Source organism: Apium graveolens, chromosome 3, assembly GCF_009905375.1.
Source record: "Apium graveolens cultivar Ventura chromosome 3, ASM990537v1, whole genome shotgun sequence".
Lineage (NCBI taxonomy): Eukaryota > Viridiplantae > Streptophyta > Magnoliopsida > Apiales > Apiaceae > Apium > Apium graveolens.
The window spans coordinates 123,675,180-123,701,915 of NC_133649.1; the positions used below are offsets into that span (position 1 = coordinate 123,675,180).

Sequence of the window (26,736 nt, forward strand, 5' to 3'; positions counted from 1 at the left end):
GAAAACCTTGGCATAATCCTGATATCTTGCTGATCAGGCAAAGATACCAATAAGTAACCTTTTCTACTAGTAGATGGACGAATTCCCCACTGGTCATCACCCTGGCCGCAATAGGACCTTATGCTGGACTGCCACTCAGCCACTTACGCATTTGATGGACTCCCACTGAGCCACTTACACTTTCATGGATGCCCACTGAGCCCATATTGCTTATGCCGACTCAAATAGATGAACTTACTTCCCGAACGATGGGCAAGTAATCAAGATGTTTTCTCAAAACAACAACCTCGTTGCGAATGTAAAATACACCACTGAGCCGGATCCCTCAAGTTTTGAACGAGTATTTAAATCCCCTTTAAAAGGAAGATCTTAAATATAAAAATGAGTTTTGGGATCCGCTCTAACTTTTAAAAATCATTTTGAAGACTCGAAAAAACTTTAAAGAGTGTTTGGAGTAATGCTGATTTAATGAAATAAATCAGTCCCAATATATTAGAAAATATCTGAATATTATTATTTAAATAATATTCCCATAAAGATATTCCTTATAAAAATAATCGAAGTAGAAGTATTAAAACTTATACTTGAAATGGATATTAAATAACCAAAGATATACTTATACGAAAGTACTATCTTTATTTGAATAATCAAAGATAAGTTTGATTATCGACACCTTATTCTTTAATAAAATAAAGAATATCTCAGCAAATAATCGGAGTCATAGATCCTCAAATGAATATTCAAATAATATCTATTAAATAATATAAACTGAGTCATAAGCCCTCGAATGAATATTCACATAATATTCAATAAATAATATAAAAGAGTCATAAGCCCTCGAATGAATATTCAAATAATATTCAAATAATAAAATAAAAGGAGTCATAAGTCCTCGAATTAATATTCAAAATAATATTCATTAAATAAAATAAAGGAGTCATAAGCCCTCGAATGAATATTCGTAATAATATTCATTAAATAAAATAAAGGAGTCATAAGCCCTCGAATGAATATTCGTAATAATATTCATTAAATAAAATAAAGTTATCGAATAAACCTTATTCGATTAATAGTTTTAAAAACTATATCAATAAATATATATATATATATATATTATACTCGGGAGCCTCGCCTCCCGGTTTTAGAAAAAGTTCACCTTTTGATCCCCTATACTAAGGGTATACGCAAATACCGCTTATCTCTAGCATAGGTATTATGCAACGAATAAGCATTTGAACCAACAGATATATAAATCAAGAATACGAAACAGGCATGCATATATACCATATCACATGCTACAATATATCGCAAGAATTTGCTAATAACAAATATGCATTTATCACAAGATCATGCATATACACATATACATCACAACAACAGTATAACAGGTAAAAAACTTGCCTGAGCGACTGGGGGTTACAAATGGATCGGGACGAGTCTGGTAACCTATAAACAACATATAAGTTGGAATTAAACCGAAGTCACTTGTAAATCTATACTTTAACCAAATTAGACTCTAACGCTCGCTTTGCGCTTACTGATTCTCTTAAGTCACTCGAGTACCCTCGGCTCCACCATTTTTAATAAATTAACCATTATGAGTTTTAAGGCGATTCCTTCGCGAGTGTCTTACCAACTGCCTATTACACTTTACATAAATGTTTCATACTCCAATTAGTCATTTAAGGTCTTTAACCTATGTTTCAAAGTAAGACGAGGGGTAATGTTTCGTTCGCGAAACGTCGTTACTTAAAACGGCCGTTTCTCCTAAACCGTACATCGGAATCAAACGAACCACATATAAAAACGAAGCTCTTAACATGAACTATCTAAACATGGCAATGGTCAAAACCTATCAGGGAGTTCTCGGGTCCTAATGTTATGAACAAAAGCAGTCTAAAGTAAATCGGACATTACGACGGCTATGTTTACGCGATTTCCAAATTTTTTACCATTCTAAATCATATCAATCCAATTACCAATCAACAACAACTCAAGATACACATCAATGCTACTGATTTCAGTCATAATAAGCTCAAGGATCTCAATCCAATCATATATTATAATATCTCCAAATTCAACTAAACTACTTAACAATTAAGCTCGAATCATGCTTATCATTCAAATTACTACTCATCCATCCAAACCATCTCCAAACTTCAACATTCAAACTTATTACTAAAGGCTGTGAAGATTTATACCTTTCTTGGAGGGTGGAAAGTTACTAGTAAGCCTTATGGAGCCTCCTACAAGCTTGATCTTTCCAAAGAAATCAAGAACACAAAGTTAGGCTTTGAAGTTTCTAAAAGTCCGATTTAAAGAACTGTAAAGATGAGGGTCTTACCTTGCTTATTTGGATGAGACTTGTGAACAAGAGTTGTAGGCCATCTCAATACCTTTCCAACGAGCTATAGAACACAACATTTGAGTGAGAAATGAAGGAGATACAGCAGTTTTAATGTGCTGGTTCTGTTTTGGCCGAGAGCAATGAAAATGGGGGAGAAAAAAGCTTGCTTGTGTTGACTTATTTTGTGGTGTAAATGGAATGGTAGGTGGATATTTGTTTGGCTAACTCTTGGTTAGTTAGTGGAAAGTGATGTAAGCAAGCCTATGTCACCACTTGCATCACTCTTGCCACTTGTCCTCTTCTTATGGTGGAAGCTTTTCATTAAGCTTAATCCTTGTTAATTAGGTGCTTTAATACTTGTATTATCCTTGCTAATCCCCTAGCTACTTGCCCAAGCTTGATCCTTAGTCGTTTAATTGCTTTACGACTCGTTTATTATTCATTCTTATTGATCGTTTGAGGGATCATATCCGGGATCTTATTACTTGGGTTCCCCTAAACCTTTCTCAATATTTTATATTCCTTTTATGATCCTCTCTTATAACCCTTGAATTTAAATCCTTTTAATCATGTTATCTTATACTCAATTCTTTCGGTATCTGGTGGATTTTCGGGAAAAATCAAAGTGTCCGGATCCGAATTCTAATGACCTTTACATACACTCATTTAATTTATGGAATACTAATACGATCTTAGAATTTCCATAACAGTACTCCTATATAACGTGGTCTGATAATTTTCCTTAATCAGCATTGTCAGCAAAAGTTACTATTCATCCGTGTTTTAAAAATTCCAAAAATTGGGGTTATTACAGTCTCCCCTCCTTAAAAGGATTCCGTCCCAGAATCAGATAGAAAACCGTTGGGGATACTTTTCTAGCATTGCACTTTCTAACTCCCAAGTCAATTTTTCCCACATGGTGGTTCTACCACCAAACTTGGTCTAGTTTGATAACCCTACTCCTAAGTACTTAATCCCTTTCCAATTATAACCCTTCCTGGATGCTCCATATAGGTTACGCCTGGTTGCATGTCTATGCGCTCATATGCCCTTATTTGTCTGGCATCCGGATTACACTTCCTTAACATTGATATGTGAAACACGTTATAAACTTGCTACAGGTTCGGGGATAGGGCTAGCTCATATGCTAACTTCCCAATACGTCTTAATATCTCCAAGGGTCCAACAAATCGTGGACTTAGCTTTTCTTTCTTTCCGAACCTCATCAATCCTTTCCAAGGCTTTCCAAGGGGATATCTTTCACAACACTAGGTCCCCTACTTCATACTCCTTGTCCTTTCATTGTCAAATCAGCATACTTTTTATGTCCATCTTGGGCTACTACCAGTCGTCTTCTGATTAGATCTATTATATCCTTGGTCCTTTGGACCACTGCAGGTCCGAGCATCTTGCGCTCTACAACTTCATCCTAACATAAGGGAGATCGACATTGTCTTCCCTCAAGGATCTCATAAGGCGACATCTCGATAATGACATATGATCTATTGTCGTAAGAAAACTCAATTCGTGTTAAGTGATCATTCCAATTTCTTTCAAGTCTATTGCACAGAATTTCATCATAGCTTCTAGCACTATAGATTTTGCTTCTCAATACCCATTCTTTTCCAGTTCGTAATCGTTACTATCTTCCGTACATGATACTATTCTAGATATACCTTTACTCGCTAGAGTTTTATAACCTCTTAATAATCGCGTCAACCTTAGTATCACGGACGCGTTAGAATCGGAATACCATCTTACTTGGTACCACTTCATCTCTAGCTGCCTCCATCTTTGAAAGCTTGGTCCTTCGTATAAAAGTAAAAGAATTTATTGAGAGATCACTATGATCATGAACACTTGTTCTATTGCATAGTTAGTACAGAAGGTGGCCAGCCTTTAGTACTTAACAAGCAATTAAACAATAGATGGTATCCTACTCAGCTTCTATCACACAGATAGATAGTCATTCAGCAATACCTCCCCTTCTGGAAGGGTTGTTCTTCTCAGTTTATATGAAATGAAAAGAAGAGAAAAGAACGAACTGAAGAGAATTGTATATTCGTAAAAAAAACATTTATTGCCATAAAATATCTGGCTTGGAATCTACCTCTGAACTATAGAGGTTTGTCATAGGAGAACAAAACATGTATGTATTTATATCAACATCAAGTATTATAGCGTCGTATTTCACATGCCTAAATATTTTTGCTATTCCGTCCATCATTCTATGGACCCATGCTCTTCCTCAAGCTTATACACAATCACCTTTGAAACTCCCTCGACATCGAAAATCGAATCTGGGATCTCATTCTAGACATCATCGTTACTAGAATTCTATGCTTGCACCGCAATCTTCTTCGTATAGTAATACGACTCTCTATTCCTAAGAAGGAATAAATATTCAATAGGTAAATAATCGACCTAGCTTTTCTATCAAAGATAACTTATACGTCAACATGACAAGATTAGTGGTACTCAATCTCAACATCCATTCCAATACAACTCTCACGGTTGTAATCAGCTTATTACTCGCAGAATCATTGTTGCATTACTATGGTCCACCACTGACCTACTGTCGTCATTCACTTTCCATGAAATCTTAATATCTAACCATACGGAGTCCATACATGTAGTATAGAATTCTTCTAAGGAGTTAACATAATCACCATTCATAATTCATGAAGAACACTCCTGATCCTGACATACATACATGACATGAAGCATATAAAATTGCAGAAGAGTTCAATCAAAGCACCGATAGCAGGTTAATACCATTCTTAATCATATGCCTTCAATAGAAGACTTAACTCAAAGGTTTGATTGGTCCTTTTTGAAATATGGTCCTGGCTTATTCTCAAGATAGGACCTTTTAAGATAGATAGCCCGCTAATGGCGATTACACGAATTAAACCTTTACCCAACTACTATTACGGTTGAGTATTGCACAGTCATCAGAAGGAATGTCAATCTTCCAAACCATAATACAACCTTCACAGCTTTAACCATCATCACTGTATTCCTTTGGCACAAGCGCCTATAATTATCCTCTTACCTTTAAAGTGTCGGCTACCTCTTTGGCCTTTCCTGATAGTAAAATTTCCTTACAGTCAATGTCATTTTAACCACCTCCAAATAAATTTTCTACCTTATTTCAATCACTGATTTTGTGAAGATGTTTTCCTTAAAATCTGATGAGTAAAAAAAAATATCACCATTTTTCCATAAGTTATTGCCTCAGTCTTTAGAGGTTAATCACTGTCACGACGGACTCTCAATCATACTTAGAACATCTTTTATCCTAGGCCATAATTGCCCTGAACAATTTCGACCTTTACTGGTTCGATCCATACTTTCTCGTGGTTTAACACGTGCCCCACTTGGCATCATTATAATTACGTCATATTTCCTTTATCAACATTTCTATTCTTGAGAATTTTGAATATTACCTTTCTCCTTATAAAACCTCTAAGGTTATCCTTGAATCGTTCCTCCTGTATTCCCTAGATACAGGGCATATCAAGATACCATTTATTAATACCAGAATCATTGTCTATATACTTCTGAAGAATTTTTCCACTGATTCTTAAAGGTTGTTATTACCTTAATCCTTTCCAATTCATACTGTCAAAACTCATACTATCCCTATTAAGGGTGAAATGCCAACCTTTATGCATTCCCCTAGGATTTATTTTAAGTTACCGATGTTCTATCCTTAATTCCACCTTTAAAAGGTACATGCATCCTTCCATGGATAATCAAGTCATATATCCCTGATAAGGGTGTCTTATTTAACCATTCCCACCTCGATAGTATATGCTGAATTTCACAATAACATCTGTATTCAAAATGAGGTCAATCAATATGGCCTCCAAAAGATAACAATGGTTATCTGCTTTTATTGCCTAAATTGGGTAACGATAACAAGGATGTTCTGGAAGATATTGATCGTGTTCAACGTGAACTTCTTCTTAATAATTCCTTATTTACTTTTGTTGTTTATCTCAACAGTCATCTCAATGTTGGGATATCTTTTATACCTGGCGTCTCCCTTTTTGGGTATCAAGCCACCGGTCTTACACTTCATATTCTTGAAGGTCACTTCCTTCATCCAATTTTCCTAATTTCTTACTTTCTTGACTCCTCCGTCCATCCGCGTTTCCTTATTAATCAATCGATCTATCTCAAAGTTTCATCAAATACTGTCAACTTCAAGGGAATTAACTATACGTATCGCTTACGCCTTCAAACCTTGAATTTATCTCATGATCAGTCACCATCACGCTGATGATGACATACTTCTCTATATTTATTGCAAGGGTTTCTTAGGGTTTCCCATACCTAACTCCCTTATCACTTTTCAACTCTATTTCCTTTATATCCCTTTATACTCCTTCCCTTTTCAGTCTTTTATTTTCGTTTCCATTACAACCATTACATGAACCAACATAACATAAGCATTGATTTCAAACATCCTGTCATTCTGGATTCGTGTCCTCAGAACGAATCTTGACAACTTTTACAACTTAGATTCATAATTCATCATACTCGTCCGCTTTTGTTCTGGCTCTAAAGCTTTTACACTACCTCCATAACCTTGGGAAATACTTTCCCGAAAACAATTGTCTGAACTTTAATCAGTTTATTATAACCTCTGGCTCTGTGCCTTTCTTGGCCTGTCACCAACGGGTGGCCTCTCTCTTACGGGGGTAAGTGACAAAAACAGTCTTTTGTGCTTCGTCAATCATTTAGAATCTCAAATAATTCCTATATTTCCTTTAGTCAGGCTCTTGCCTCGACTGGGTCAAACTGTTCCTCGGAACTCTGAGAGCTTAGTGACTTAAAGGTCATGAAAGGATTTCCTACCGCATTGTTTCCTTAAGGTGGTGGTTGGGAGTAAAAGTATAAGTTCTGTTTAGACAGGTCCATGAATTTCCATATAGGAGTACCGTCTCGGGTCTCCTTATCTTGCTCGACTTCTATTTTCTCAGTATGAAATGTTTCATCCTTCTCCCATACTTGGGGTTATCTTATACGTTAAAATCCTCATTTTCCACTTCATTATGTTATGGGTTCCTTCTATCTTGATGGCGTCCTCCCTGACTATCACATTCAGGGTTTGCCCTAAATCTTATTCCTTGAACTATGACTTTCATCTAGGATCTCATCTTTAAGCTCTTAAACATTTGGAACCCAAATTCTATAGGAATACTTCATTATTCCCTTATCATCTTTCTCGGTATTAATCTCATATCTATTTTTTTGACTCTCTGCCTTCATTCATCACTTTTTCTGGCACAATATGTTCTTTTCCAATAATTCGGTCTGTCTTGCAATCTCAAACAGCTTTTCGGTACCGGCTCCGGTTACCTTCACTTCTATTTCCATTTTCTCAAAATCTTTTATAAACTCTCTCAAAGACATTATCATCTTGAGTCTCTCCTTTTTACTAAGGGCATCGGCCACCACATTGGCTTTCCCCGAATGATAAAGAATCTCATAATCGTAATCCTTGATTATCTCTAACCACCTCATTTGGCGCATGTTGAGCTCTTTCTGCGTGAAAATGCACTAGAGCACTTATGGCTTGTGTAAATCTCGTACTTCTCTCCATACAAGTAGTGCCTCCAATATTTAGGGCAAAACTATTGCCACGAGCCCAAGCTCATGGGTGGGGATATCGAATTTTATATTCCCTTAATTGTCTTGATGCGTACGCGATTACCTTGTTGTGCTATATAAGAAGCACCCTAATTCCTTATGCGAAGCGTCACTACACATCATAAAATCTCCTTTTCCATCCGGCAACGCCATCATAGGGGTCGTCACCAATCTTTGCTTCAGTTCTTGAAAGTTGTTCTCGTATTTCTCTGTCCATTCAAACTTCTCAGTCTTACGAGTAAGCCGCGTTAAAGGGGGCTACTATCTTTACAAACTCGAACTAACCTCCGATAGTGACCGACCAATTCTACCTCTGGTAGTCGACCTAACCATGGTCATCAATTCATCAGTGGTCCTTTATTCATTCTTGTCAGGATCCTCCATGGGATCCTCCTCAGCAACTATCCCTTCTAGGACAACATCCTCAACATGAACATCATCCGATCCCGCGTTAGGACGCTCTATCAGATCCATAATCTGATCTCCAATAAGTAATAAAACATCATCGCATTGTTGCTCCTCAACCTCAGGGTTCGGAGTCCCGCTACCATATACGATAATGAACTACGCTTCTATCATGATATTTATAAGGGTTCCCATAAGGGTTTTAACTGTCAGTACTACATTAGGTAGCCCGACTAGGAACTTGGCAAGAGTTCTTATTATCTTAGTGAACTTATTATCTTAACGTCACATCATCTCTGAGGTTTATAACGCTTAGCTCTGATACCACTTCTGTAACACCCCCAAATCCGGGGTCGGGGATCCGGGTTGTCACGAGTTCCATTTCCCTTAATAACACCCAATCTTAATAAATAATCAACTACTCTGTACTGTGACCCCACAATAAACACACATACTACAAGTTATAGTCTCAGAGATGAACACTCAAAAAATAACACAAGTCCTTATATTCCACAATTATAAACCGTTACACCTTAAAAAGGTTCTGAATAAATTTACATATTCCTTGCCATTATTACAATTCATATTATACATAAGTCTGGTTCATCAATAGTTGAAAACCTAGCCTATTGGTAGCTCCTACCTCAGCTACGGCGGCATCAACGCTTTCAGAAGACTGCGGAACGTTTTCTAACCGCTTGCGAATCGGGAGCTTGGTCTTGTTCATCTTTTCTATCTGTTGTTGTGTGATGAAAGAAGAAAGCAAGGGTGAGCAGAAAGCCCACCAAAATAATATGTATAATGATTAACAATATATGAGCCTTCTCATAGTACTCATGAAAGTCTTGCTCAAAAGAAATGAACCAAGTTTGATATCTTAATGCGATGAAGTCGCAAAATATTCAGTATATATACATATATACTTTTCAAAATCTTGGAAGTCCTCTTCCATGCATAATATACACAGAGTTCCAGTTTATAATTCTATAAAAATATCGTTGCAAGGTGATCTCATATATCTACCCTTGTCTCAACGTTTTTCTGAAAATCTTTGATATGCATAAGATAATCATTAACTAGATATAAGTTGAAAATATGAAGTTACAAGATACCCCAATATACTTATATCTTTTCCAAATATTACTTGAACTACCACCGTTCAAGTTATAATCAGTTCAAAAGTTCATCACATAGATGAGACTACAAGACAAGATTTGAATAGATTCAATCTTTGAATATCATTATAAATAATGAAGTTACGAGATACTTCATTAAATCCCGATATATATATACACCTATATATATACATTTCATACACTCCTTGAAAACCTCTGTTATGAAAATTATAAACAGAGTTGAAATATCCAATGAATTTGGAAAGGAGAAAACCTTGGCATAAACCTGATATCTTGTTGATCAGGCAAAGATACCAATAAGTAACCTTTTCTACTAGTAGATGGACGAATTCCCCACTGGTCATCACCCTGGCCGCAATAGGACCTTATGCTGGACTGCCACTCAGCCACTTACGCATTTGATGGACTCCCACTGAGCCACTTATACTTTCATGGACGCCCACTGAGCCCATATTGCTTATGCCGACTCAAATAGATGAACTTACTTCCCGAATGATGGGCAAGTAATCAAGATGTTTTCTCAAAACAGCAACCTCGTTGTGAATGTAAAATACACCACTGAGCCGGATCCCTCAAGTTTTGAACGAGTATTTAAATCCCCTTTAAAAGGAAGATCTTAAATATAAAAATGAGTTTTGGGATCCGCTCTAACTTTTAAAAATCATTTTGAAGACTCGAAAACACTTTAAAGAGTGTTTGGAGTAATGCTGATTTAATGAAATAAATCAGTCCCAATATATTAGAAAATATCTGAATATTATTATTTAAATAATATTCCCATAAAGATATTCCTTATAAAAATAATCGAAGTAGAAGTATTAAAACTTATACTTGAAATGGATATTAAATAACCAAAGATATACTTATACGAAAGTACTATCTTTATTTGAATAATCAAAGATAAGTTTGATTATCGACACCTTATTCTTTAATAAAATAAAGAATATCTCAGCAAATAATCGGAGTCATAGATCCTCAAATGAATATTCAAATAATATTCATTAAATAATATAAACTGAGTCATAAGCCCTCGAATGAATATTCAAATAATATTCAATAAATAATATAAAAGAGTCATAAGCCCTCGAATGAATATTCAAATAATATTCAAATAATAAAATAAAAGGAGTCATAAGTCCTCGAATGAATATTCAAAATAATATTCATTAAATACAATAAAGGAGTCATAAGCCCTCGAATGAATATTCGTAATAATATTCATTAAATAAAATAAAGGAGTCATAAGCCCTCGAATGAATATTCGTAATAATATTCATTAAATAAAATAAAGTTATCGAATAAACCTTATTCGATTAATAGTTTTAAAAACTATATCAATATATATATATAAATATATATTATACTCGGGAGCCTCGCCTCCCGATTTTAGAAAAAGTTCACCTTTTGATCCCCTATACTAAGGGTATACGCAAATACCGCTTATCTCTAGCATAAGTATTATGCAACGAATAAGCATTTGAACCAACAGATATATAAATCAAGAATACGAAACAGGCATGCATATATACCATATCACATGCTACAATATATTCCAAGAATTTGCTAATAACAAATATGCATTTATCACAAGATCATGCATATACACATATACATCACAACAACAGTATAACGGGTAGAAAACTTGCCTGAGCGACTGGGGGTTACAAATGGATCGGGACGAGTCTGGTAACCTATAAACAACATATAAGTTGGAATTAAACCGAAGTCACTTGTAAATCTATACTTTAACCAAATTAGACTCTAACGCTCGCTTTGCGCTTACTGATTCTCTTAAGTCGCTCGAGTACCCTCGGCTCCACCATTTTTAATAAATTAACCATTACGAGTTTTAAGGCGATTCCTTAGCGAGTGTCTTACCAACTGCCTATTACACTTTACATAAATGTTTCATACTCCAATTAGTCATTTAAGGTCTTTAACCTATGTTTCAAAGTAAGGCGAGGGGTAATGTTTCGTTCGCGAAACGTCGTTACTTAAAACGGCCGTTTCTCCTAAACCGTACATCGGAATCAAACGAACCACATATCAAAACGAAGCTCGTAACATGAACTATCTAATTATGGGAATGGTCAAAACCTATCAGGGAGTACTCGGGTCCTAATGTTATGAACAAAAACAGTCTAAAGTAAATCGGACATTACGACGGCTATGTTTACGCGATTTCCAAATTTTTTACCATTCTAAATCATATCAATCCAATTACCAATCAACAACAACTCAAGATACACATCAATGCTACTGATTTCAGCCATAATAAGCTCAAGGATATCAATCCAATCATATATTATAACATCTCCAAATTCAACTAAACTACTTAACAATTAAGCTCGAATCATGCTTATCATTCAAATTACTACTCATCCATCCAAACCATCTCCAAACTTCAACATTCAAACTTATTACTAAAGGCTGTGAAGATTTATACCTTTCTTGGAGGGTGGAAAGTTACTAGGAAGCCTTATGGAGCCTCCTACAAGCTTGATCTTTCCAAAGAAATCAAGAACACAAAGTTAGGCTTTGAAGTTTCTAAAAGTCCAATTTAAAGAACTGTAAAAATTAGGGTCTTACCATGCTTATTTGGATGAGACTTGTGAACAAGAGTTGTAGGCCATCTCAATACCTTTCCAAAGAGCTATAGAACACAACATTTGAGTGAGAAATGAAGGAGATACAGCAGTTTTAATGTGCTGGTTCTGTTTTGGCCGAGAGCAATGAAAATGGGGGAGAAAAAAGCTTGCTTGTGTTGACTTATTTTGTGGTGTAAATGGAATGGTAGGTGGATATTTGTTTGGCTAACTCTTGGTTAGTTAGTGGAAAGTGATGTAAGCAAGCCTATGTCACCACTTGCATCACTCTTGCCACTTGTCCTCTTCTTATGGTGGAAGCTTTTCATTAAGCTTAATCCTTGTTAATTAGGTGCTTTAATACTTGTATTATCCTTGCTAATCCCCTAGCTACTTGCCCAAGCTTGATCCTTAGTCGTTTAATTGCTTTACGACTCGTTTATTATTCATTCTCGTTGATCGTTTGAGGGATCATATCCGGGATCTTATTACTTGGGTTCCCCTAAACCTTTCTCAATATTTTATATTCCTTTTATGATCCTCTCTTATAACCCTTGAATTTAAATCCTTTTAATCATGTTACCTTATACTCAATTCTTTCGGTATCTGGTGGATTTTCGGGAAAAATCAAAGTGTCCGGATCCGAATTCTAATGACCTTTACATACACTCATTTAATTTATGGAATACTAATACGATCTTAGAATTTTCATAACAGTACTCCTATATAACGTGATCTGATAATTTTCCTTAATCAGCATTGTCAGCAAAAGTTACTATTCATCCGTGTTTTAAAAATTCCAAAAATTGGGGTTATTACATATACTTGCTCCGGTCCCTTGGGTTTTTCTTTTTCTTTATTGAATGGACCCACTTGAATTTTTAGATGCATATATTACATGCAAATCTGCAATGTTTAACAATGTAATAAATGACAATGGTATTTAGTGTGGTGTAACAAAAATATATGTAGAACAGAATTAAAAAGCAGACCTGAGCATCTTATTTATTTTAACTGTATCTAAGCATCTTTTTTTTTTATTTTAACTGTCTTTTAATGTTTTATTCAATTTACTGTTTGATTAGGCTTTCATGACTCTGTTTACCGGTCTTAACCATTGAATTGAAAGGAATCTTATCGATCTGATTTCTGTTTTCTAGTTAAGTTTTAGGAATTGTTTATTAAAACGCGTCTTCGTTTACACATGCATTGCAATATCGCAAACCTTCTTTAATATACCGTCTCATTCCGAAATCATATTGTTGGTTCTTATTAATTAACAAAAATCCACATTGTTATTATATTAGTTTAAAGTCCACTTCAAACTAACTGTTTGAGAACCTATAGTTACGTCCTTAAAATTTTTCTATATCGGATATACTAACGTCTTTTTGTTTGGTAAAAATAATTCATTACATGACATTTATATAATTCGTTTTATTTGCTCTACCTTGAGAAATGAGTCAAGGAAAGTATTGTGCTGAAATGAAAAGAATCGGAGAAAATAAGAATATATCATCAGTTTTAATAAATATCAATCTGAAGTCTGCAACTCATTGCAGATATGAAACATTAATATTCACGAAATAAACATAAAAGAAAATTTACAGCTAATGCACAATTAAGTTATAAAAGGAAATGAAGGTCCTGACAACATATTAATATAAAATTTAAGAATATCCAACTATAGCTCCTAGCAAAAAGAAACTATAAAACCTAAGAGTAATTGTAATATATAAATATTATTTTCTATATTATAATAAATTCTTGTAAAATCGTCCTATATTACTCTTTTATCAGTAAAACTATCCATATTTTTATATAATAATTTTTTTTTGTCTTTTTTACATCATAAAGAAAAAAATTGTAGTTTTAATGTTTTCAATATAATAGTTTAAGTTTATACTCATAAATTTATTTCAATGAAAAAATGTAATTTAAAAATTCCATGTACGAAGAACATTTTATATTTATCAAACAAAAAATTAAAAAAAATATTAACTTTAAAAAATTTATAGGAAATTTAGGTAGTAAACTATAACTATTCTCTCATAAATGTTTTTTGAAAAAATTAGTGTTTCTCCAATAAGTTAATATGATTTATCAAATTTTTTTAATATTGAAATATAGCTATACTTAAAGTGTTAAACTAATATTAAATCCTCAAAATTAATTTTGTAAATGACAAAAAATAGGGTATGCCACTGAGAAAATTGCTAGTCTAGTATAAAATTGTTACATATTAATCTTTATTACTTCCGTGGACATTGAACAATATTCTTGTGTTGTGACCTGTGTGTGCCTAGGTCGGCCTGGGAGGAACCATGTTTTATCAATACTAGGGAACTTTTCCCAAGCGCTACACTTGCTAGTAAAAAAAATAAATTTTATTAATTTTTACAATTGACACCAAATAAATATTTTTACCATTTTTTTATAATTTGAATAATTTATTTTTCGCTAAAAAATAATGGTGTCAAGTTTAGGTAAAAGTCTTCAAATAATATTGACATGAATAGTTTAGACAATACCAAAATTAAATAATGTAATTTAGTTTAATGAAAAAATATATATACAATACAACAGTCACATTCATTTTTATTCATTTTTAGATGACATCACATATTCTGCATCTAAAAAAGTATGTATAGCGGCAAGTTATTAAAGATTTTCCAGACGTATGTACTGTATTGATATAAAACATAATACTAGAATTATTTCATTTTAATAAAAATACGTTAATAGAGTATTTATATTTCCATACAATTTATAAGGAAAAGTATAATATGAATTTAACATTTAAAAGTAGGTTTTTAGGATGGACAAAATTCTTTAATAATACACAAACATATTCCAAAAACAAAAAGAAAAAGCAAATCAGCATAAGGTGTACAAAACTCACTTACAATTCATATACTCTCTCTTTCAATTTGAATCAGACAAAACTCACTTACAATTCATACACTCTCTCTTCCAATTTGAAGTTGTTCAAGGAATTTATGTTTACAGTTTGAAGTGCTGCATTCACTACTATAACTAATCCATATCATTTCATCGGGGTATTCATTTCGAAAGAAGTAAGTTGTTCAATTCCCTTTTACGTATTCTCATTGTTAGAATAAGAATTTGATGTTTGATCGTTGAATGTAAATTGATGCAGAAATGAATCCAAAAGAAGTTTAGATATGTTTTGTTTATACAAATATGGGTGATTTTTACAAAAAGGGGGAATTGGTATGTATTAGAATGTAACTCTGTACTTTGTTAAAGTTCAATTGCTCATTATGTGATAATTGTAATTGTTATATATTATAGAATCTGTTTTGCTTACTTTGTTCAAATTATGTAGTTTCTACCATTGCCATTTTATGTAAACTATGGTAGTCACCTCCCTGGTGAGGTTAAGTTGTTAGGACCCTTGAATATTGTTTGGACGGGAAAATATCCGAGAAACTCTAAGAGCATCCAAGACCTGTCTGATATGATGAATTTCTACTTAATGAAGCCCTACCACATAGTTCTACTGGAATATGAAGGAGGAGCGCAGTTCAAATTTCAAGTATATAATCCGTATGCGGTGGAAATGAAATATACAGAAGTGGCATGAGATTCTAACTTGACCTGGACTGATACCGAGATAGAAATACTGAGTATCACTTTTTGTTATAATGCTACAACTAATTTCTGTACTGTTCAAAACATACTTATTGAAGGCAAACATTTGTTGGGCACATCATTCACAGATGTAACAAATAGACGTCCATATTTCAAAATTTATTTTAAAATATTGTGGTTTTTTTAATGTGTTGTCTCGAATAGTTTTGTACCTTCTAGGTTATCAATTCAGATACTTGCGACAAATTTGGGTTATGTGAAAAGTCTCCAGTCATTACATTTTTTTTGAGGATCAAGAATGGCCTATACATGTAAAATGGGTTCCTGACACAGTCCTTTTTACTAATGAAAGGAATTGGTTTATTCGAGATACACAAATTAAAATTGGTGATACCATTACTCTCTACCATACTGATGAAACACTGAAGTTTAAAATATGTGTTTTGATGAATCTGTCATTCCAAAATATGGAACTTATGGAGGTATCTTGTCATTAACAGCTTCTATTTAGAAACCTGAGATTTTGAAATTATTTCCCATGTTGCATTTTAAGAGGTGAGGCAGATGATGTTCAGCATTATGCAAAGTTTCTTAAGTTTATTACAGATCATACGTTAGAGTTCGGGGAACTGGTATGTTTGTACTTTATTCTTGTTTTATAAGAAGTCATTCACTAAAATGAGGTCTTGCAGTAATTGATAACCTTACTATGCAGAAAGTACCACATGTGTTTTACTGTCATCATGGTACAAAACTTGCCAATAACTTAAAGATTTTTCTCGATGGTGGAATGAGTGCAAAATTTAAATTCTCTTTTGTGGAGAAGAAGATTTATGGGATGAATCAGTTTTTACGGAAGTATGTTGTACGTGAGGGTTATATTATGTTTTTTAAATATTGCGGTAATTCAGACTTTCAGATTTCTATTTATGATACAGCATGCATGAATCACCTTCGTCATTTTTGTGGAACATACCGCTTTGAAGATTTCATGTTTCCTTCATGTTCTGAAGAAGTAATTGAGATTGATGATAGTTTCGATGTAAAATCATAAGCACTTAATATTTTCCCTATATGATACTAATAAGATACGAATGGTTTATGCGTTTGTGTCATGGTACTTTGAGTGATAGTATTCAAGGGAATTCCCGAAATACATTTCGTTATAAAAGTCTTTTTGTGTTTCATATTTGAACCTGTTTACATTTGGTCATAAATTTGTACATTTTGGAGTATTTTAATGATGAATTGGGGAGAGAATATTGGTTGTCAAAGACTCACTCCCAGATCAATTCTTATGATGAGAGATATAGAGACGTGTAGTTACCAAAGTTTTAGGTAACTAACTTGCAGTTATTTAACTGCACATTATAGAACAGGAAGTTATCAACATTTGGTGCTTATATAAGGGAAAGGTACATGACCTCACACATACAATCACATTAATAGAAACACCCTCTCTTACACCTTCTCTTATATAGCGTCAAAAATGACTTCACACAGTGCAAAGAAGAAACGATGGTCAAGGATTAAAAATGTGGCAATGGAAGAGTTGAACCAATTGGCTGTCACTTGCACAGATTTCAATACAGATTTGGAGATGCAAATATTTTCTTCTCAGAGTTGTATGCATCCACGGAAAGTAGGCAATCTGATTTGTTTGCTCGTTCGGTTAGCCTCCAGGAACAGTTAAAGTATTCTTTACATGTCTATTTCTTTTCATGTCTTACTAATTTCTGGATGTGTGCTTAATATTTTTATCTCTCTCCTTTACAGCAACATAGAAGATATTTTGCAGAATAGATCAAGGAAAAAATGTGGAGAATCATCCCAAAGCAATGACGAAATTCCACCATCTTATATGGAAATCCACTCAGATTCCTAGGCGATACGTCCACCTCTTTGCATGGTCATGAGACAACCTTGAAACTAAACGCTGCAGAAATGATGAATGGCTTTCAAAAGTTTGGCGATGGGTGGAAGGAACATCTTGATAATTTGAATGGTCAGGCTGATCAGTTGATTGAAGCAATTAGTGGAATTCGCATATTGTTAGGAATATGTTATGAACTTGATAATAAATTAATCAAAACACCTTAGTAGATTTAACTTAGTGAATTTTGTAGTACTCAACGGATGATCAAATATAGTCTTGACAGATGATTCAATATAGTCCCGACTGATGATGATTTGATATCCATCGAGTGAGTAGCTTATGTAATAATAAGTATTGTAGCACATTTCTGCAAATAACTTTGTGTAGATTCTGTAGAAGCATATGAGTCATGTTGACTACTAGTAGATATGCAGAATAGGTTGATTAATTGTAAATATGAGATATCTTGTAATTCTGCATAAATAAAATGGAGTCCAGTATCAAATATCTACCCGACGGATGATCAACAAAGCTACCCGACGGATGATCAACAAAGCCATTCGACGGATAACAAGAATGTACCCGACGGATGATCAATTCAAATATTTATTGACAGTGACAACACAGTCACATGCGTTGGGTTTTGCAAAAGGATTGTGGCAGCCTGTTTAGCATGAAATTGAGAACTAAGAAGCATTACCATTTCCATGCTATTATGAAGATATTCAAAGATGCTGGAATAGAGTAATGAAACAGCATGGAGTTAGACTTGATAAGTTTTGTTTTATTATCCTGTCTTATTACCATGTAAACTTGGTGATATATAAATCAAGTATAGCTAGTAGAAAAAATAACTAAGAAAACACATTTAGAAAAGAAATAGAAAAGGCTGTACTTGTCAAGAATTTCTCTGTAGTTTGTTTGTTCAACTTGTAAAGCAGCTGTGAGCCAATTTGAGCTTCACAGAGTTCTCAAATCGATATATATATATATATATATATATATATATATATATATCTGGTGGATACATTCAAATCCACCAGAAAGTTTTAAAGACTTGTGTTTTTATTACTTTATGTTTGATTTACTTAATTCTTCATTCCGCACCTTGCAAATCAAAACACTTATATATATACATATATATTGAGTTAGAAGTTTTTTATAAATCTCAAAAAGAGGCAAGAATTACATTTAACCCCCCTTCTGTAATTCTTATTGTATTGTTAGGGAATAACAATTGGTATCAGAGCAAGCTCTTGAAGTACAAAGAGTGTAAAGATCACAACAAACAACAAGATGAACAAGAAGGATGTTGGAGTTTAAATTCCTTTTCTGGATAAAGACAAGTATCGCCACTGAAGGTGAAAATGCATCTACATCTTCTTTCTCAAGATGAGACCTTTGTGGATTGCATAGAGAGAGGTCCTCATGTACCAATGAGAGTTGCAACAGGCAATGAACCATATGTTCCCAAGCCTAGGCATGAATGGTCAGATCCTGATATTGAGCAAGTCAGTAAAGACAAGAAGGCCATGAATATATTGTTCAATGGAGTTTATGGTGACATGTTTGATAACATCATTAACTGCAAAACTGCCAATGAGGTTTAGGACACTATCCAGATTATTTGTGATGGTACCGAGCAAGGAATATGAGCTGCTAATTCAGCAATATGAGCACTTCCATTGTGAAGATAGTGAGTCTCTCACTGATATTTTTAGTAGATTTTAAAAACTACTAAATGCTCTGAAGTTGCATGGAAAGAGTATATCAGACAAAAGACTCTAACCTCAAGTTCCTTAGATCTCTTCCAAAGGAGTGGAAACCAATGACAGTCTCATTGAGAAATTCTCAGGATTACAAGGAGTTTACCTTGGAGAGACTGTATGGCATCTTGAAGACTTATGAGCTTGAAATAGAGCAAGATGAGAGGATGGAGAAAAGAAGGAAGAAAGGAGGGTCCATAGCACTGGTTGATGAATTAGAGAAAGAGATGAAGGTAGAAGCTGTTGAGTCTACTTCAAAGGTCTGTAAAAACAAGGGCAAAGAGCTGGTAGCTGAAAATGAAGATCATTTGAGCCAAGATGACATGGATGATATTGATGAGCATTTAGCATTCCTTTCCAGAAGATTTGTCAAGCTCAAGTTTAAAAAGAACTTTGGAGCAGCCAAGCCAAGTAAAAACATGGTGGATAAATCCAAATTCAGATGTTTCAAATGTGGCTTGGCAATGCATTTTGCCAGTGAGTGTAGAAAGTCAGATTCCAGCAAAAAGAAGTTTGAGCCTATTGATTACAAACAGAAATATTTTGAGTTGCTCAAGCAAAAGGAAAGGGCTTTCATTACACAAGAAAATAACTGGGAAGCTGATGGATTGGATGAAGATGAGGATGTAAGCTATGTCAATCTAGCCCTGATGGCCAAGTCTGATGAAACAGAAACAAGTTCTTCAAGTAATCAAATAATCACCACTAACCTAGCACATTTATCTAAAGCTGAGTGTAATGATGCAATCAATGATATATCTACAGAATTATATTACTTGCGTGTTACACTTAAGTCCCTCACTAAGGAAAATGCTAAAATTAAAGAAAACAATTTGTTTTTAAGTGAGAGGAATAATGTGCTAGAGTCTTAATTTTATTGAATTTGAAAAATTGAGAATTGAGTGTAAAACTGCTAAGGATGAATTAACCGAGTCCTTGAAGAAATAAGAGATTTTAAAGAAGCAGCTTGAACGAGAACAGTAAGTGATTAAAGCATAAAAATCATCCAGAGATGTCCATGCTCAAATCACTAAAGTTCAAGGTATTGAGTCCTTTTGTGATGCAGCCTGGAAATCCAATTTGGTTGAAGGATTTCTAAAAGATGTGTACTCGATGGATGATGAGAATCATCCGTCGGATAATCAAAAGGATTATTCGTGGAGTGACAAAGAGCCACATCCGTCGGCTGTGAGCAAAGCCAAGTTGCCAAGTTGAATGAAAAATATGGATCAGTTTCCAAAAACTTTGTTTCAGGAGAATCAAGTCAAGTAAAGAAGGAGAAGAAAGTGAATGTTGGTCATTTGTCCATCAAGCAATTGAATGACAGATTAGAAAAGATTGAGGTTAAAACAGAAACTAAAAAGAAAAATAATAGAAATGGGAAAGTAGGGATTGACAAATATAACAACTACACACCTAATAAGTATGTACCAAGAAAAATATGTGTTAAGTGTGGTAGTGTTAATCACTTGTCTGTTAATTGCAAACTTGCCATGCCTACTCCTATATATGTACCCTCTTCTTTTCCCAACATGAATGCCATTCCTTCTATGCCTATGAATGTTATGTCTGCTCAGAATATGAATGCACAATTTGCTAATATGCCATTTGTACCTAATCCTTATTATGTTGCATTTAGTATGCCACAAATGCCATTTAGCATGCCTTACTGGAATAACATGTTTGCAAACAGCATGCCTTTTCCTGCTAATCAAAATGTGTATGATAATTATGTTCTAATGATTGGTTTCAAAGGTCCAACTCAAATGATAAAGGATGAATCAGAAATTCCCAACTCAAATGAGATCAAATATAAGAAACCAAAGAAGAAAGCTAACAAGGCATGACCCAAGAAAACTTGGGTACCAAAATTAACTTGATTTAGTTTTGATGTGTGCAGGGAAACAGAAAGAATCTTTGGTACCTGGATAGTGGTTGTTCAAGGCACATGACTGGAGATTCTACCCTGCTCACAGAGTTCAAGGAGAGAGATGGCGCAAGTATTACTTTTGGAGATGACAACAAGGGTTATACTGTGGGATATGGCTTGATTTCAATAGACAATGTCATCATTGAAGAGGTTGCCCTAGTGGATGGTCTCAAGCACAATTTGTTGAGTATCAGCCAGCTTTGTGATAAGGGCAATTTAGTAATCTTCAATTCAGAAGCCTGTGTTGTGACAAAAAAAAGAAGCAACAAAGTGGTTCTCACTGGAGTGAGAAAAGGAAATGTGTATCTAGCTAACTTTAACTCATCTAATGCAGAATCTGTCACTTATCTTCTCAATAAAGCAAGTCAAGATGAAAGTTGGCTATGGCACAAGAAGCTGTCCTATCTAAACTTCAAGACCATGAATGAGCTTGTCAAGAAAGAACTCGTAAGAGGAATTCCTCAAGTGGAGTTCTCTAAGGATGGATTGTGTGATGCCTGCCAAAAGGGAAAGCAGATTAAAGCATCATTCAGAAAGAAGCTTGATTCAATAATTGAAGAACCTTTGTACACATGGATCTATTTGGACCAGTCAATGTGTTGTCCATTTCAAGAAAAAGATTTTACCTAGTAATTGTAGATGATTTCTTAAAGTTCTCTAGGATATATTTTCTAAAGTCTAAAGATGAAGCTAGTGAAATCATTATCAATCACATAAGGCAAGTCAACAATCATCCTGATTTTAAAGTAAGAAGAATCAGGAGTGACAATGGAACTGAGTTCAAGAATTCTGTGATGAGATCATTTTGTGAAGAGAATGGGATAATGCATGAGTTTTATGCAGCAAGAACTCCAGAACAAAATAGAGTATTGGAAAGAAAGAACAGATCTCTTATTGAAGCTGCAAGGAAAATGCTTGAAGAATCAAAGTTACCAACATATTTTTGGGCTGAAGCTGTGAATACTACCTGCTACACTCAGAATATTTCTTTGATTAATCAAGCAAAGTGTATGACACCCTAGCAATTGTTCAAGAACAAGAAACCAATCCTAAATTTTCTTCATGTCTTTAGCTGCAAATGTTTTATCTTAAGGAATCAAACTGATCAAAATTGGAAGTTTGATGCTAAAGCAGATGAAGGAATTTTTGTTGGATATGTTGTGGAAAAGGCATATAGAGTCTACAATTTAAGAACCAACATTGTTATGGAATCAATACATGTTGTGTTTGATGATAAAAAGATTGAAGGACTACAAGATGAAGATTCTCATGAAAGCCTCAAGTTTGATAATGTGGAGATGGTTAGTGATGATAGTGATGATGAAAGTGATCAAGAAACAGTGAATAAGGATAATGCAGAAAAATCTACAACTAATGAAGCACATAATTCAACATCTGTCGAGTTGCAAAATGCTTCATCCATCGGGAGACAATCTGCCTTATCTGTCGGGAGACAATCAGCTTCAACCGTCGGGACACAAAGTGCACCATCCGTCGGGTCATCAAGAGAAGCTGAAAGTCAGAATAGATCACTTACAGAAAGTTCCCCTTTCTCAAATCAAAGATTCACAAACTCAGGGGAAGTTTCTAATAATCAAAACTCAGTCACCCATCAAGACAACAATGAGGCCTCTTCATCTAGAGCTAATCTACCTCAATAAAGAAAATGGACTCAAGATCACCCCTTTGAGCTCATCATTGGTGATGCATCTTCTAGAGTTCAAACAAGGAGAGCAACTTAAGAAGAATGTCCATACAGCAGCTTCCTATCTAAGGAAGAACCAAAGAAGGTAGAAGAAGCTTTGTTGGATCATGATTTGATTTTAGCTATGCAAGAGGAGCTAACCCAATTTGAAAGGAACAAGGTATGGAAGCTGGTACCCAAGCCTAAAAGAAAGAATCCTATTGACACCAAATGGGTATTCAGAAACAAGATGGATGAAAATGGCATAATAGTCCGGAACAAAGCTAGATTGGTTGCTAAGGACTACTATCAAAAAGAAGGAATAGATTTTGATGAAACCTTTGCTCCTATTGCAAGACTTGAAGCCATCAAAATCTTCTTAGCCTATGCAGCTCATGCCAATTTCAAAGTCTATCAAATGGATGTCAAAAGTGCTTTTCTAAATGGAGATTTGGAGGAGGAAGTCTAAGTTAGTCAGCCTCCTGGTTTTGAAGATCCAAATTTACCAAATCATGTTTACTATCTTTTGAAAGCACTTTATGGACTGAAGCAAGCACCTAGAGCCTGGTATGACACTTTATCAAAGTTTCTTTTGGAAAATCACTTGACAAGAGGTACGGTTGATAAAACTTTATTCTTTAGAAATGTTAATGGCTCTAGCATACTTGTTCAAATTTATGTAGATGATATTATATTTGGCTCTACAGATAAAAAACTTTACAAAAAGTTTGCCAAATTGATGCAAAGTAAGTATGAAACGAGCATGATGGGAGAACTAACTTACTTTCTTGGTTTGCAAGTTAAGCAAGTTAGTGATGGAATATTCATTAGTCAAACGAAATACATTCATGATCTTTTAAAGAAGTTTGATCTAAAAATTTGCACACTTGCAAAAACTCCCATGGCTACTGCAACTAAGCTTGAATTAAACACTACTGAAAAGTCTGTGGATATTTCAAGCTATAGGGGCATGATTGGCTCACTTATGTACTTAACGGCTAGTATGCCATATATAATGTTTGCTACTTGTCTTTGTGCTAGATTTCAGGCTGATCCTAGAGAATCTCACCTAGTAGCTATTAAGAGAATTTTCAGATATCTCAAGGGAACACCAAAACTTGGCATTTGGTACCCTAGAGATTCTGGTTTTGATCTAACTGGTTATTCAGATGCAGATTATGCAGGTTGTAGAATAGATAGAAAAAGTACAACAGGAACCTATGAATTTCTAGGGAACAAGCTTGTGTCCTGGTTCAGTAAGAAGCAAAATTCAGTTTCTACTTTACAACTGAAGCTGAATATATTCCTGCTGGTAGTTGTTGTGCACAGATTTTGTGGATGAAAAACCAATTGTTGGACTATGTTCTACAAGTGGATAGAATTCCCATTTTCTGTGATAACACAAGTGCAATTGCCATCACTGAAAATCCAGTGCAGCATTCAAGAACAAAGCACATAGACAGCAAGTACCACTTTATAAGGGAACATGTGATGAATGGTACTGTGGAACTTCATTTTGTTCTAAGTGAAAAGCAGCTTGCAGACATATTTACCAAGCCACTTGATGAATCCATATTTTCAAGGTTGGTAAGTGAGTTAGGTATGCTTAATTATTCTTGAATTATTTCAGATATTTTGCAAGTTGTAATGCAGCCAGAAATTTAATTGATTTTTCTGCTTTGGATGAAATTTTAGCTAAGTCAAAATTATATCCTGACGGATGATCATTGTCCATCGACTTTGATCATCCGTTGGTATATTAATTGTTAATGAAAATCAATTATTTTTCTAGAGTATTTTATAACTCGACGGATAACTGATTTATCCTCATCCGTCGAATTATCTCAATTCTAGTCGTTAAATTTCTGAACATTATCCATCGGGTATACTTACAGTTTGTAAGCATAACAAGACGGATAATTGAAGGATTTTACAGTTTATTTATTTCTAAACGGTTATTTTGGGCAATTTTTATTGGTCACTTTATTTTACTTTATTATTTTTGACAGTTTATTTCTGAGATAGTATAAAAGTAGAATTCATTTTTTTTTCTACTCTTTTATCATACTCAAGATTCAATTGCTCTAACTTCTTTCTTCCTCAAAAGCAATCACTCTCTCTGTAAATTTCAATCTCTAACAATGGCACCAGTTGTCAAAATCATGTCTCAAACTGGGTACATCTATGAATATAACAACTTCACAATTCTAGTGAACAAGGAGATTCAACAGTCTGGAAATTACCATAAAATGATGGATTTTGTGAAAGGCTGTAAACTCAACTATGCTATGCTGGAATCTCCCACTATCTACTGTGAGGTTGTAGAGGAGATATGGACAACTGCAGTATACAACTCAACTGACAAGACCATCACGTTCACTCTTAAAGGTAAGCAGTTTTGCATTAATAGTGATATTGTCAAAGCATGCTTTAGAATTCCTGATAATACTGTTACTACTCCACACACAGACACTGATGTAGTTAACATGCTAAATTCCATGGGCTATGCACTCACTACCTCTAAATTAAGTGAAATTAGAAGGTTGGGTCTTTGGAAAGAACGGAGTTATCTGTGTGATGTGGTAACTAAAGTGTTTTCTGGTAAAATTAGTAACTTTGATTCTATTAACATATCCATGCTTAAAATGCTTTACATGTTAGTTACTGATAAGTACTTTAATTTCAGTAACTTGGTCTTGTTTGAGTTAGGCTTTAACTTAGGAGAACTCAATAAGAGAGGTAAAAGTGTCTATTATGCTAGATTTTTCATGATGCTTGCTAACCATCTCATTGAGAACATTATGATTGAGAACCCAACCAACAAGCTGAATTATTGGGTTCAAGAAAGAAGAATAATTACAGATCTTAATAGAGCAGACCACCACATAGAGGTGCCCCTCTTCTATTTTCCAGTAATGGAGGGACCTTAGGTAAGTGAGGTAATTTCCATTGTTTCCACTCTTCCAACCTCACACATTTCTTTGCCTTCAAATCTAGCAATGGCATCTGTGTCAATGACCAAACAGATGCCTACCCAAGCTACTAAATCACAAACTTCAAAATCCAAATCTAAGAAAGCCCCCTCTGGTTCTTTCAAAAGAAACCAGTTGTAAAATCCACTAAACAAAAAGAGGGGAGTGTGAAGGTGGGTGAGAAAGGTGAGGGACAGGGTGAAAATCAAAGAAACCCTAAGAATAAGGATGGTGAGAAGAGAGTACCCAAACCTATCCACACCACAGTTTCCCAACAAACTATGGTTGTTAATAAGGAAATAAGCTCATTACTAGTTTCATCCTCCCAAAAGGATGTCACTAATGAAACAAGCTCCCAACCAGGAGCACAGGCCAAAAGGGGTAGGGACACTAGCTCACCACAAACTTATTCTAGAAAGAAAAGATCAAAAACCCTTGGGGATGCACAGGGCACACACACAGTGCAAACTGGTGCTAGAGACCCAGTCACTGCACCATCTCAAAGTCAGATTGATGTGGCTCCAATAAATGTGGTGTCACAGCCAAAATCTCTAATAATTGAAGCACCTGATACACCAAACTTTTCCACATACTCACTAGATCTTGACATGATAAACACATCACTTCCAAATTCTCCATCTTTAACTCTCTTGGAGAAGCCAAAAATCCAAACAAGTGAGCATCATCTTTTAGATGATTTGTTGGCTCACTTACCATATCTTTCTGAGTCTGTTGAGAAATCTGTGCCAAAATTTTCAT

General features: G+C 34.6%; 2 long non-coding RNA genes across 2 annotated transcripts; both read right to left on the reverse strand.

Moving 5' to 3' along the window:
* Positions 1-1,401: 1,401 nt before the first annotated feature.
* LOC141710874 (uncharacterized) lies at positions 1,402-2,660 on the reverse strand. Its single transcript, XR_012571105.1, has 3 exons — positions 2,345-2,660; positions 2,202-2,259; positions 1,402-1,446 (listed from the first exon to the last, which is right to left on the reverse strand). It is a non-coding gene; the product is annotated as an uncharacterized LOC141710874 (long non-coding RNA).
* Positions 2,661-11,194: 8,534 nt separating this feature from the next.
* Positions 11,195-12,479, reverse strand: LOC141710875 (uncharacterized). Its single transcript, XR_012571106.1, has 3 exons — positions 12,139-12,479; positions 11,996-12,053; positions 11,195-11,240 (listed from the first exon to the last, which is right to left on the reverse strand). It is a non-coding gene; the product is annotated as an uncharacterized LOC141710875 (long non-coding RNA).
* Positions 12,480-26,736: the final 14,257 nt, after the last annotated feature.